This window comes from Aquarana catesbeiana, linkage group LG12 (genome assembly GCF_042186555.1).
Source record: "Aquarana catesbeiana isolate 2022-GZ linkage group LG12, ASM4218655v1, whole genome shotgun sequence".
In the NCBI taxonomy this organism is placed as follows: Eukaryota; Metazoa; Chordata; class Amphibia; order Anura; family Ranidae; genus Aquarana; species Aquarana catesbeiana.
Window position 1 is genome coordinate 157363279 of NC_133335.1, and position 12284 is coordinate 157375562.

The 12284-nt window shown below is 45.1% G+C and overlaps 1 protein-coding gene across 2 annotated transcripts in view; it reads right to left on the bottom strand.

Moving 5' to 3' along the window:
- Positions 1 to 5168, bottom strand: part of LOC141113182 (signal transducer and activator of transcription 5B) — a 579035-nt gene extending 573867 nt beyond the window's left edge. Inside the window, exon 1 of one of the 2 annotated variants that reach the window (XM_073606118.1) lies at positions 4892 to 5168. The gene's annotated coding sequence lies outside the window, so the exon portion shown is untranslated. The remainder of the gene's footprint in view (positions 1 to 4891) is intronic. The other variant, XM_073606117.1, reaches the window with a different exon arrangement.
- Positions 5169 to 12284: the final 7116 nt, after the last annotated feature.

Genomic DNA, 12284 nt, shown 5'->3' on the forward strand with positions numbered 1-12284 from the left:
ACATTTTTTCTTTTTCCAGATCTTTTGGGCTTTTGAGTATTGTTTTTAAACACGGTTTATGATATTTTATTATTTCTATGTCATATGTAAGAATGTGGACTATAAATTATTTTAATATTGGTGTATTTATGTTCAATAGTGCTGCATTATCTTTTATACATTTACTTTTTGGGCTTAGTATCACAAGCTCTGTTGGTGTTAGCAGCTACACCGTGTGGATATACCTGTGTAGATAAGCGCAGAGATTATAATTATCTGTTTTTTCAGCCAGTGATGCTCTTTTTTGTAAAAGCAATCCTTGCAGCTAATCAGCCACTGGATTTCTTTTACAGGTGGAGGTAGAGGGCCCCCCCCTTCCGACACCTTCTGACTGAAGCCAGTCATCCCTATGATCCGCTAAGTACTGGAATGTCCCCAATCATCTCTATGGTCTAAGAAACTGGAAACAGCAAGTATTCTGTCACTTTTGGTTTCGCCAGGATGTAATCAAGCTGATAATGGCTTGGGAAAGCATCAGATCACACCAATCTTGGTGTGATCTGATGCTTTTAATGGCAGAGGAGAGGTCTAGGGTTTAACAGACCCCAGATCTCTCAGTAAAGAGTACCGGTCACTGTCCATGCGATCACAAGGGATGTTGTTCATCCCTTGTGTTAGCAATAAAGTTAATAGATAAAAAATAAATAAATGATAAAATTAAAAACAGTTTTTAAGTGATTGGACACAGCGGGAGCCAGTCAGCAGGCCCGATGTCCACTGGGACCCGCCATTCCTTCAGGAAAAAGGCAGAACCATTCTGCGAGAGGGGAATGTGCAGATCCTGTGCTTCTGCTGAGCAGGAACATGGATCTTTACTTTCCCCCAGTCAAAGCACATACCCCACAGTTAGTAATCACTCCTAGGGAACCTAGTTAATCCTTTGATTGCCCCCGATGTTAACCCCTTCCCTGCCAGTGTCATTAGTACAGTGACAGTGTATATTTTTTAGCACTGATCACTGTATTAGGGTCACTGGTCCCCAAAAAGTGTCAGTTGTCCACCACAATATCGCAGTCCCACTACAAGTCACTGATCGCCACCAATACTAGTAAAAATTAAAATTAAATAAAAATATATACACACCATAGTTTGTAGACACTATAAAACTTTTGCACAAACCAATCAATATACACTTATTGGTATTTTTTATCAAAAACATATAGCAGAATACATATTGCCTAAATTGATAAAAAAAAAAAAAAATCTAATTTCTTTAACATTTTACAGCAGAAAGTAAAAAATATTGTTTTTTTTTCAACATTGTCAGTCTTTTTTTTGTATATAGTGCAAAAAAAAAATAATAATAATAATAATCACAGAGGTGATCAAAAACCACCAAAAGAAATCTCTATTTAATGGGAAAAAAGGACACAAATTATATTTGGGTACAATGTCGCACGCCACTCAAATTGTCAGTTAAAGTAACGCAGAACTGTATCGCAAAAAATGCCATGGTCATAAAGGGGGGGATAAACCTTCCGGAGCTAAAGTGGGTAATGTACTGCAGGTTTGTCACCATTCCACAGGTACGTGCAATTTTAAAGTGTGACATGTTTGGTATTTACTTACCTGGCATAACATAATCTTTTACATTTTACCAACAAATTGGTTAATATAGCGTGTTTGTGTGCACTACAATTCATTAAAGTGGATTCTTTCCAAAAAATTGTCGTAAAAAAAAAAAAAAAAAAAAAGAAGAAGGACAGTCCACTAATATCTTTGTGACATAAAAAATTGCAACACCCATCATTTCATGCTCTAGGTCGTCTGATTAGAAAGAAAAATAAAAAATTGTGTGCGCTATATACACACACACATATACACATATATATATATATATATATATATATACACACATACATATATATATATATATATATATATATACACATATATATATATATATATATATATATATATATATATATATATATATATATATATATATATATATATATATATATATATATATATATATATATATACTTTCTAAGTATTTCTCTAGAAAAAAAAAAAAAAAATTTTTACATGTATGTGAGAATTGTCAGAATAGGGCTGAAGCTAAAGTGGCAACCCAAAGGACCATGGCAAACCAGTGATAAAGTATAATAGTCTTCAAAATGAGAACTAGGTTCACCTTTACTTTGCTATGGAATAGGAAAAAAAAAAAAAAAAAAAAAAAAGAGAAGCCAACACAATATATCCCAAATAAATGAAGCTCACAATAAATAATGTTATTGTATTGTGGTAAAAGGTTTTAGAAAGACTGAGCTTCAGCACCTCACAAATGAACTTTGGGAATCCTCCGGTGACTTGGAAACAGTCAAGTTGAAAAGCCTACACTGAACATCTGCCTATGAAATGCTATGCGTCTTCAAGCAATATTATATAAACAGACGAGTCAACAAAAGCAGGTTTAAAAGGCAAGGCAGCAAAATCGCTCACAAACTTGGACAAGTCAAACAAAAATGTGTAAGCAGAAGCTTTGATCAGTGAAACGCCGTGTCAGAACAATCTGTAGAACCAAAGATACTGACAGCTACATTGTATGTAAATATCAACTTTTTCTGTAAAAACCAAGTCAGCAACCCAACCTCCTGGCTCTCCTTACTGGTCAGTGAGGCTGCTGGTCACAATAAAGACTCAATAGGCAAGGGCAGAAATAGCTGGAGGTCCAAGCTCAACTTCTATAGGAAAAGTAAAGCTTTGGATAGAATTTCAGTTGCCATGTGTCTGGAACTATCGATCCTTTACTGAAAGTAGCCTCCACTTCTACAGTTGTCATCATATGTTCAATCTGAATTGGTTGGGTGTGCGACAGGTTTACTTCACCACAATACTCCAGATAGAATATCGCCAAGTCACACCTCCCCAATAATATTGCACAGGTCATGTCCGGCACCCAAGCAAAGAATGTCAAATGATGTGATTACAAACATTTATACCCAGCTGAAAGGCCCTTGCACATAAACACCTAGAAATACCACATTTTTAGGCATTCGGGGGTTTGTTTTTTTTCAGATCTAAATGCAGCCCATTGCTTTCGATGGGCCTGTACACACAGGCGTGTAAACTTGCACTGCGTATAGATTAGCGCAGAAGAAAATCAGCATTGCTGGATGTTATTTTACACATGTATGTGTGTATGACATGCTCATCATGACAGGGCTGCCCCCCCTCCGCCAGACATGCTCATCATGACAGCGCTGCCTCCGCCAGACATGCTCATCATGACAGAGCTGCCCCCCCGCCAGACATGCTCATGACAGCGCTGCCCACCCACCTTACATGTTCATGACAGCGCTGCCCCCCGCCAGACATGCTCATCATGACAGCGCTCCCCCGCCCCACCCGCCAGACATGCTCATCGTGACACCGCTGCCCCCCCACCAGACGTGATCGCCATGACAGCGCTGCCCCCCCCGCCAGACGTGATCGCCATGACAGCGCGCCCCCCCCGCCAGACGTGATCGCCATGACAGCGCTGCCCCCCCGCCAGACGTGATCGCCATGACAGCGCTGCCCCCCCCGCCAGACGTGATCGCCATGACAGCGCTGCCCCCCCCGCCAGACGTGATCGCCATGACAGCGCTGCCCCCCCCGCCAGACGTGATCGCCATGACAGCGCTGCCCCCCCCGCCAGATGTGATCGCCATGACAGCGCTGCCCCCCCGCCAGACGTGATCGCCATGACAGCGCTGCCCCCCCCGCCAGACGTGATCGCCATGACAGCGCTGCCCCCCCCGCCAGACGTGATCGCCATGACAGCGCTGCCCCCCCCGCCAGACGTGATCGCCATGACAGCGCTGCCCCCCCGCCAGACGTGATCGCCATGACAGCGCTGCCCCCCCGCCAGACGTGATCGCCATGACAGCGCTGCCCCACCCGCCAGACGTGATCGCCATGACAGCGCTGCCCCCCCGCCAGACGTGATCGCCATGACAGCGCTGCCCCACCCGCCAGACGTGATCGCCATGACAGCGCTGCCCCACCCGCCAGACGTGATCGCCATGACAGCGCTGCCCCACCCGCCAGACGTGATCGCCATGACAGCGCTGCCCCCCCGCCAGATGTGATCGCCATGAGAGCGCTGTCCCCCCGCCAGATGTGATCGCCATGAGAGCGCTGTCCCCCCGCCAGATGTGATCGCCATGAGAGCGCTGTCCCCCCGCCAGATGTGATCGCCATGACAGCGCTGTCCCCCCGCCAGATGTGATCGCCATGACAGCGCTGTCCCCCCGCCAGACGTGATCGCCATGACAGCGCTGTCCCCCCGCCAGACGTGATCGCCATGACAGCGCTGTCCCCCCGCCAGACGTGATCGCCATGACAGCGCTGTCCCCCCGCCAGACGTGATCACCATGCTCATCAAGAGAGTGCTGCCACACTTGCCCTCACAGTAGTGTCCCTTTTCCAGCCACATTTGCCCTAACTGGCAAGCATGGCTGGTAGGGGGGCAGCGCTGTGAGGACAAGCACAGCTGCCAGAGAGGCCAGTGCTGTCAACTATGCTCACCCTGACAACACTTCCCCCTCCTGGCCATGACTGTTGTGACAGCACTGCCCCCACCCACACTCAGCACATCAGAGCATGCTGACATGAAGCTCCATGAGAGCGCCCCCTCCTGACCACACTGGAGACAACAGGCCCTGACTGGCAGCACTGTGCTGGAGATGACACTTGTGCCCAGCCTGCCCCTTATCATCAGTCCCAGGTCCGGTTCTGGGCGTGCAGTGACACGGACCTCATGCCCCTCTGGTTAGGGGTACAGTGCCATGCACTCAGCCCGGACCGTCCCACCCCCCCCAGTGACAGCGAGCTCCCCTCACAGGAAGACATGACAGCTCCTCACCTCACTTCTTCCCCCAGGGAGGTGTACGCTCCCGGCTTCCCCCAGGGGAGGAGGACGATGTAGAACCCTCTCGTTGTTTTCCCTCCTCCGGCGCCTGTTGCACATTGAATCCCCCCGGGTGACTGTGTGCAGACTCTGCTCCCCTCTATACGGACAAGTACACAGCTCGTTCACTCTTCAACCTCCGCTCCTCGCTCAGCAGCGCCACCTGCCTGGTGTAATGCCGCACACCGTCCTCAGCACCACGCCCCCATCCGTCACCCCGAGCCAGGGGGTGCGCGCGCACCCTCTCCCCGGACTCCCCGCCTGCCATGCAAGGCGCGCGCACGCACGCGCACTCTTCTCCTTACAGCGGCGCTGAGTGCGCTGCACCTCAGAGAGGCTTGATTAGTAGAGAACGCTCCAATGTGTCGCAGTGTGTGCGGATATACGAGAATATGTCACCTTCTAGTATGAGAAGGCATGTCCTAGTACACCGTTATGTGTGTTTAATCATTTCCTGTACCGACTACGGGGACTTTATTTTTTAGGAACGACAAGTAAGTTGTGGAAGTAGAATGCGCTCGGATCACGTGCGCCAATGGGAGGACACACGCTTGTTGTCTTGTCAGTCAGTCCGCCTTCAGCGATCTACCAGTAACTGCTGACAGGCCCGCTGGAATGATTCCTATTGGTGGGAGGTTCCCGGCCCGGCCAATCACAGATCAGTATAGAGGAGGCGGTCTAGGGCCCGCGTGACCCTGAAGTTAGTGCTGCGCACAGCTGTTCAGGGGATCCATGACAAAAAGTGTGACGTCACTGAGTGTGCTGAGGGGAGCCTCCTCATTGGCTAGAGTTAGATCTGTGTTCTCATTCCTGCGTCATACATTCCCCCTCTGCGTGATATCTACTAAATAAACGCTAAACTAATGGCATTCTTCTAAACTCTCCAATCTTCATTGAAATAATCCCTAGTGATCCTTCCCTTACAAAGCACTGGCCTCAGCTCCGAATTGTCACCTTGTCCCACCCTGCAAGTCAAACGAATCCCTCCACTCCTTTACAGCCAAGGAAGCTGCCATCTTAGCCATTGATTGATCTGCAGTTGTCATGGTGCTGTACATGTGATCAGTAATGACATCACCAGCCATTTGATGGCTTCACAGTTTGGATGAGAGCACAAGGAGCTGTGACAGTTATCATTCATGACATGCCTTGAAAGTAACTGGGAAACCATTAAATCAATGGGTTCAGTTCTGCAACTAAAGGCAACACTTTTGTTTTCATTTTGGATAGAGTAAGGGATGTTTTTTTTTCCCATCTGCGTCCCATTGGGGAGATTTCCCTTCACTTCCTGTCCCACAGCCAGAACAGGAAGTAAGAGAACATCCCTGAAAAATTAAGGGAATCCCTTGGGGGCCCCCCAGGTCACCAGAATTAGTGTCCCCTCCATTACTTTTCTGCGGACAACCCAAAATTTGGGATTTTCTTTTACTTTTAGGCCCGGTTCACACTAGTGTGATGCGAATCCGGTGCGGGTTCCCGCATCCCACTTGAATCGCACAGTGGTTACACTGAGATCTATCTGAAAACCGCTGCGGATGTCCATGTAAACTTAACAACACCCTTAAGATCAGGTCGCAGTGGGAACTGTGAAAAGGTGCAGGAATCGATCAAATAGGTGTGATGACCCGTGAGATCCGATTCCAGTGCGGACCAAAAAAAGGGTCCTGCACCATTTTGGTGCAAATGCGGTGCGAATCACATGCAATGTCTGGCATCACACCAGTGTGAACCCAGGCCTTAATGATAATGGTAAACAAGCCAAATGGAGAGGGGGAATCTCTCTAACGGGGGCACAGGCAGCAATAAGAACTGACAGGTGTTCTAATCCATCTCCATTACTAAAACAAAAACGTTTTTTCTTTAGGCTGGGTTCACGCTATTTCCACATGCGGCTCACAGCAGAGGTCCGGTGCGTCCCTGTTCACTGTTTCAGGTCCGATTTCAGCCCAAATTTTTGGCTGAATTCGGACCTGAAACGGACCAAAAGACGCACAGTACTCCTGTGCAAATTCGCACCGGAGCCGCAGCAGAAATATGTGAACTGGCTCCATAGGGAGCCGGTCAAAATCTCCTGCTATTGCAAATTGGATGCGGAGAACCCACATCTAATTGGCAATAGTGTGGAGCCAGCTTAAGTTAGACTTGAACTGCTTCAATACCGGACACATTTACCCCCCTCCAGGCCAATTTTCAGCTTTCAGCTGCCACACTGTGAATGACAATTATGTGGTCATGCAACACTGTAACAATATGAATTTTATGAAATTTTTTTTGCACACAAATAGCGCTTTCTTTTGGTGGTATTTAAGGCGGAGTTCCACCCACATTTTTCACTCCTCACCATGCAGCACCAATGTGCATCCTTAAAATAAATAGGCAATTGTCCCATAAGTGACGTCCGGTTTTGCATTGGCTCCTAAGAGATCCTGGTCAGCTTGGCATGGCATGGCTCCAGTAACCTTTAACATTGGCGTCTATGGAAAATCTTGGTCAGCTTGGTATGGCACTGCTTACGTAACATTTGACATTGGCTTCTATGGAAAATCTTAGCCAGCCTGGCATGGCAAGCTGACCAAGATTTCACCGTACTGTACACGTGCGAGATTGGCAGGTGCATGCTGGATAGCCAGCATGCATGGAATCCAGGAAGAAGGAACCTGTGGCTTCAGATGCCAACACTTGAGATGGCCACGCTGTGTAGGAACTTCACAAAGTAAGAAAACAATGAGGCACAAATAGAAAACTTGGCATAGTTTGCAGCAGGCATGTCCAAAGTCCGGCTGCATTCCTGGCAATGATGGGTGCTGCATTCCTGGCAATGATGGGTGCTGCATTCCTGGCAATAATGGGTGCTGCATTCCTGGCAATGGTGGGTGCATTCCTGGCAATGGTGGGTGCTGCATTCCTGGCGATTGAGGGTGCTGCATTCATGGCAATTGGGGGTCTGCAGATGGGCACTGTCCCTTATTTTGCTTCACAGTTCTTTATTTCAAATTTAAGTTTTTTTCCTGAAACTTCCCTCTTAAAGTGAAGGTGCGTGTTATACGCCGATAAATATGGTATATCCAAATAACACGCCTGAGCTCATTTCTTTACTCACACACAGCCACAAAGACAGGAGAATTCTTGTTGGCCACTGTATTAGTGCTCGAACTAACACACTTAGACCGAATTTTAATGGTCAGGCAAAATGGTCGGCCCTCGCACATGTTCACTTCATCAAATCTGGCCCTCTTTGAAAAAAGTTTGGACACCCCTGGTTTACAGCATACTTTTGTTATATTGCACGAGGCATGAGTATTCTAGGGGTATTTTTATCTTAAAAGTCATATTTCGGCCAGAATTCCACTTTAATCACCACTGATGTTTTTTATTGTTTGCTAAATAAACGAAAAAAGACCAAAACTTTTGAAAAGAAAAAAAACACGTATTAGTTTGCTTATGTTATAACATTTTGTAAATAACATTTCTTTATAAATTTAGATCAAAATGTATACTGCTACATTTTTTTGTGAAAATAACCAAAATCAGTGTATATAATTTAGTCTGTAGGAACGTTATAGAGACCACATACTATGGTGTATATATCTGAAAATCGATCAATCCTTATGTACCGACTGTCTATCTCAAATCTTGAGGCCTGAAAATGCCAGAACAATACAGATATCCCCCAAATGACCAATTTTTGGAAATAAAGACAGTCAAGGTAAGCAGCATGGCAAGTTTTTGTTTTTTTTTGTTACAATTTTTGGGAAAATAAAGAAATTAAAAAAAATATTTTTTCTCAATTTTTAAAAATGAATACATACTGTCACCAATGCAGCACAGTGTCATCATATAACTGGTGTGGAAGTGATCAGGGCCACCATAGCTCCCAACTGTCCCTGATTTCGAACAAAGTCCCTCTGTCCCTCTTTCCTCCTCATTTGTCCATCATTTTGGTCTGATCTACAGATAGGTCCATATATATTTGGACACAGGCACCCTTTTAGATTTTTTTCACCATGGGCATGCATGGCTTCCAGTGGCACTGGGTCATTGGTATTTATTGATGAGGTGACAGAAGCAGCCGGATGAATTCTGCAGTGTTTAGAGATTTCCCGTCAGCCCAGATTCAGCAAAATGCAGCAAAGTTGATTCATAGTACAGATGGACAATGATCTATAACACACTGCAAAAGCAACCCAGGAGCTTTTGAAAGAAAAGAAGTGGAATATTCTGCAATGGCCGAGTCAATCACCTGATCTCAACCCAATTGAGCATGCATTTTACCTGCTGAAGGCAAAACTAAAACCATAAAGACCCACAAACAAAGAACAAATGAAGACCGCTGCTGTTAGAGCCTGGCAAAGCATCAGAAAGGAGGAAACCCAGTCTTTGGTAATGTTCATGGGTTCCAGACTTCAGGCAGTCATTGCCAGTAAAGAGTTCTACACAAAATAGAAAAAAATTACATTTTATTTATGATTATATTTATTTGTCCAATTACATTTAAGCCCCTGAAAATGTGGAGACTGTGTAAAAAATAGGTTGCAGTTCCTATAATTTGTACTTGATATTTATGTTCAACCCCTTGAATTAAAGCTAAAAGTCTGCACTATGCACTACTTCTCATTCAAAAAGTATTTCCCATTGCTAAACCTTTCATCCAATTTCTACACTTGTGCGTTTCAAAAGCCAGTATAAAGGAATAGTAGTGATAAAAAAAAAAAAAAAAAAACATTTGACAATATAATGGATATTCTCTCCGAAGCTATATATTGCAGTGTGTGGTGTACATAATACTACACCAGCAGCACAGGGCATCAGGGTCACTATGTGCAGTGGGGTCTGGAGGGGTGGGCAGGATATTTGGAGATAGTTCACCTCTTCGATTAAGGGACGGTTCACACCATAATTTCTGCATTCTGGATGCATTTCTGTATGTGAGTTTTTGATGCACCTCAGTGTTTTTCTCATCTTTTTTTCCTCATCTCAATTCAGAAAATGTGTGTTCCAGTTCAATTTAATGTGTTTTTTTTTTGTATTTCGTTACATTCCAGTACTTTTTTGACGTGTTTTACCGCTATCCAGATGCCTTCCATACAGAAAAAATGCAGCATGTTCTATCTTTGTTGACTGCACTGGAACACATTGCACTGGTGTGAACTAGGCTCATTGGAATAAATGGAAAACACTGTGCATGTGATTTTGATGCAGATTAACCACCTCAACACTGGGCACTTTTACCCCCTTCCTTCCCTGACCAATTTTTCAGCTTTCAGTGCTCTCGCACTTTCAATGACAATTGCGCGGTCATGTTACGCTGTACCCAAATGGCATTTTTATCATTTGATTCGCACAAATAGAGCTTTCTTTTGGTGGTATTTATTCAGGACTCCATTTTTTATTTTTTGCGATATAAGCAAAAAAGAGGGGAAATTTGAAAAAAAAAAAACAATATTTTCTTCTTTCTATTTTAAAGAAATCCAATAAAATCAAATTTTGTCATAAATTTAAGCCAACATGTATTCTGCTACATGTCTTTGGTAAAAAAAAATCCTGTTAAGTGTATAATACTTGGTTCGCATGATCACGGACATATGTACACAGATGATCATGTACAGACGTGCACAGGTGATCACGGACATATGTGTGCAGATAATCATTGGGACATGTGATTTTACTGTTAAATCTGTGGGGGACAGGTGTTTTTACTATGTGGGAACATGTGTTTGGGGGCATGTGTTTTGGGGGCATGTGTGTTTTACATTGTGTACATGTTTTACATGTGTGTTTTACATTTGTGTACATGTGTGTTTTACATTTGTCTACATGTGTGTTTTATATTTGTGTTTTACACTGGTGATCAGTGAGTAAAAACCTGTAAAAAACAGCTCATACTCACTGATCACCAGCCGGCCGACAACTTCTGTGTGAGGAGAGGCGAGACGATTGCCTAGCAACCGGCTCTCTGTTTACATCACATGATTAGGGATGAGCCGAACACCCCCCTGTTCGGTTTGCACCAGAACATGCAAACAGGAAAAAAGTTCATTCGAACACACAAACACCGTTAAAGTCTATGGGACACGAACATGAATAATCAAAAGTGCTAATTTTAAAGGCTTATATGCAAGTTATTGTCATAAAAAGTGTTTGGGGACCTGGGTCCTGCCCCAGGGAACATGGATCAATACAAAAAAAAGTTTTAAAAACGCCTGTTTTTTCAGGAGCAGTGATTTTAATAATGCTTAAAGTCAAACAACAAAAGTGTCATATACCTTTAAATTTCGTAGCTGGGGGTGTCTATAGTATGCCTGTAAAGGGGTGCATGTTTCCCGTGTTTAGAACAGTATGACAGCAAAATGACATTTCAAAGGATAAAAGTCCTTTAAACTACTCGCAGCTATTGCATTGCCGGTCTGACAATACACATAAAAGTTCATTGATAAAAACGGCATGGGAATTCCCCACAGGGGAACCCCGAACCAAAATTTTTTTAAAAAAAATGACGTGGGGGTCCCCCTAAATTCCATACCAGGCCCTTCAGGTCTGGTATGGATATTAAGGGGAGCCCCGCACCAAAATTAAAAAAAAAAAAAACGGCGTGGGGTCCCCCGAAAAAATCCATACCAGACCTTTATCCGAGCACGCACCCTGGCATGCCGCAGGAAAAGAGGGGGGGACGAGAGAGCGGCCCTCCCCTCCTGAACCGTACCAGGCCACATGCCCTCAACATTGGGAGGGTGCTTTGGGGTAGCCCCCCAAAACACCTTGTCCCCACGTTGATGAGGACAAGGGCCTCATCCCCACAACCCTGGCCGGTGGTTGTGGGGGTCTGCGGGCGGAGGGCTTATCGGAATCTAGAAGCCCCCTTTAACAAGGGGACCCCCAGATCCCGGCCCCCCCTTGTGTGAAATGGTAAGGGGGTACAAAAGTACCTCTACCATTTCACTAAAAAACTGTCAAAAATGACAAGAGACAGTTTTTGACAATTCCTTTATTTAAATGCATCTTCTTTCTTCTATCTTCCTTCATCTTCTTCTTCTTCTTCTGGTTCTTCTGGCTCTTCTGGTTCTTCCTCCGGTGTTCTCATCCAGCATCTCCTCCGCGGCGTCTTCTATTTTCTTCTCCTCGGGCGGCTCCGCACCCATGGCATGGGGGGAGGCTCCCGCTCTTCTCTTCATCTTCTTCTCTTCTTCATCTTCTTCTTCATCTTTTTCTCTTCTTCTCTTCTTCATTTTCTTCTCCAGGCCGCTCCGCAACCATGCTGGCATGGAGGGAGGCTCCCGCTGTGTGACGCGTCTCCTCTTCTGACGGTTCTTAAATAACGGGGGGCGGGGCCACCCGGTGACCCCACCCCCCT